Source organism: Myotis davidii, unplaced genomic scaffold (genome assembly GCF_000327345.1).
Source record: "Myotis davidii unplaced genomic scaffold, ASM32734v1 scaffold2798, whole genome shotgun sequence".
NCBI classification, from domain to species: domain Eukaryota; kingdom Metazoa; phylum Chordata; class Mammalia; order Chiroptera; family Vespertilionidae; genus Myotis; species Myotis davidii.
This window is the reverse complement of record NW_006289553.1, coordinates 133,104-135,359: the sequence shown is the minus strand read 5'-3', so window position 1 is coordinate 135,359 and position 2,256 is coordinate 133,104. Positions and strand designations below refer to the sequence as shown.

Below are 2,256 nucleotides of genomic sequence, written 5' to 3'. Positions count from 1 at the left end.
TTGTTTTACTATGGTTGCAAATATCAAAAAATGTCTATATGTGACACGGCACCAGAGTTAAGTTAGGGTTTTTCAAAATGCTGACCCGCCGAGCTCACAAGGTTCGGCATCACTGGCCCAGAGGGTGCTATGCTCAGTGAATAAATAAGCAAAACAGAAACATACCCACAGATAGAGAACAAGCTGACAGCTGCAGAGAGGGGCAGAAACAAGGCGACGGGGGGAAGAAAAGTCAGGAACACTCACAGCAGTGAGCGGGAATAACTGACAGGGGCTAAGGGGAGCTTTAAAAAAAACATAACCAGGTCTTCAGCATAATTACAATGAAAGTTCCTCTTCATTGAGTATTTAACATAAGATTTTCACTCCTTATCTGTGAAATTTGCAAAAACACAAGGCCTGATGGAGGCCTGGGTGCAGGCGCTAGACAGAGCACCTGTTCTCTCCAAGTCTCAGCAGGACCTCTGCAATGCGCCTTCTCTACACGTTTTCTCTTCTCAACTTCTTTAAAAAGCTTTTCTTGCTAAAAAGGAATCCTGCGGTGATTGTGTCCTGATTCTACTGATTAGAAGCAGACGCGAGGACGCCTGGCCCACAGTCCGCCCTAGCCAGTCCCGCCAGCCCTGGGGCCTGGGGAGGGCGGCTGTGCCCAGGACAGTTCCCAGGATGACCGGCACCCACCGTCACCACTCCCGGTGAAGCCCACGCTTAGCCTGGGGGCCAGCACGGCGACCATCCAGGAAACAGACGTATTATCCAGCAGTTCTGTTTTCTCTGAACAGCTTTTAATTTTTATTTTTTATGACCAAGAAAGCTAAACTAACACCCAGAGCGTCTACAAGTTATAACGTACACTGCTTTGCATCTGTTCCACTGACTCCTTGCTGTGTCACCAGGTTCAAACTAAACAAGCAATCCCTACTCGCACATACTCACCGTGACACCACGTCCTCACACGCCTATATACTAACTAGCACAACAGAGAAAACCTTGGGGCTTATATAACTTTCAAAATTTAAACACACACACACACTCCGGAGGTTAACATGACAAGCGCTATTAATTAGGCTCAGCTGTCTTTCGTAAGCCAACTCGGGTAGAAATACAACTTGAATGGAATGTGTTCCTACTACTTCTTTCCCCCAAACACCCATTCCTCCCCCCAAACTCCATGTAACAGCAGCTGCCTCTTCCCCCATGAAGAACTGTGTCCCCACAGGAGTTCCTGCGATGGCCAAGGTGCCAGTGGTGACGTGAGGGAGGGATGCTCGAGGCGGCGGGAGTGAGGGCGCAGGTGCAGGCGACCAGCAGAGCGAGGACGGGCGGAGGGAGGCTGCAGTGCAGCGTGGAAGGAGAGGGCTGCGGCAGAGTCATGGGCCGCCAGCCCTTCGAACCCAGGTGACTGCAAGATCGTCATGACACAGTCAACCAACGGGCACTTACTGAGCGACAAGTGCCACACAGGGGAGGGGGCGGGGAGGAGGGAGAGCAACCCTCGTGGATGCTGGGCTGAGAATGCCCACCCACCCACCACGCCCTGACAACCTGAAGTAACCACGGAAGTCAGTGGCCTGCCCCGTTATCTGCCCAAGGCAGCAGCTACCATGGGCAGAGAATTCCAGAACAAAAGGGGAAAGGGCCACCAGAAGTTACCCGGAGGGTTTGCAGGGACAGGGTGAGAGGCTAGAAACCCAAAGAGGAATTTCCAAAAGCAGGAACAGCCGATTGCAGAGGGAGGGCCCCCCACAAAGGGCTTGCCTAGCAGGTGTGGCATGCACGAGCTACGCAGAGAGAGGACTGCAGGGACCAGGTGCTCAGGGCTCGCTGGTGGGCGGAGTCAGAGGCCTGGACAGGTGCTGGGCAGGTGGGAGAAGGCAGAGCCCTGCGTTACCTGGCAGGCGCCCTTGGCTCTGAGGCAGTGGAGGACTGGGGGAGGGGGGCTCATGGAGACAGAAGCGGAGCCGCTGGAGAAAAGCCTGGCTCTAGGTGGCCTCACCTGCCTCAGTGGGGGCTGCGGAGAGGGTGCCGGCGTGAGCAGCTGCCGCAGGGAGGACACAGGGGAGGAAGGAGGATGGGACTGTGAAGCAGCAGTCACGACGGTTACTGATAGCCTCCATTCCCCCGCTGACGGGACAGAAGCGCCTGCACTGACAAGGCTCCAGATCCCAGCACCCCTTTTGCACAGGGAGCCGAACCGAGATAGATGCCAGCAAGGTCCGCAGAGCTGTGCTTCGCCCTCAGTGACCAGCACCGCCC

General features: G+C 55.0%; 1 protein-coding gene across 1 annotated transcript in view; it reads right to left on the bottom strand.

The window, feature by feature from the left end:
- Positions 1-2,256, bottom strand: part of CDC42BPB (CDC42 binding protein kinase beta) — a 54,807-nt gene that overhangs the window by 44,670 nt on the left and 7,881 nt on the right. The gene's annotated exons all lie outside the window — the stretch shown is intronic.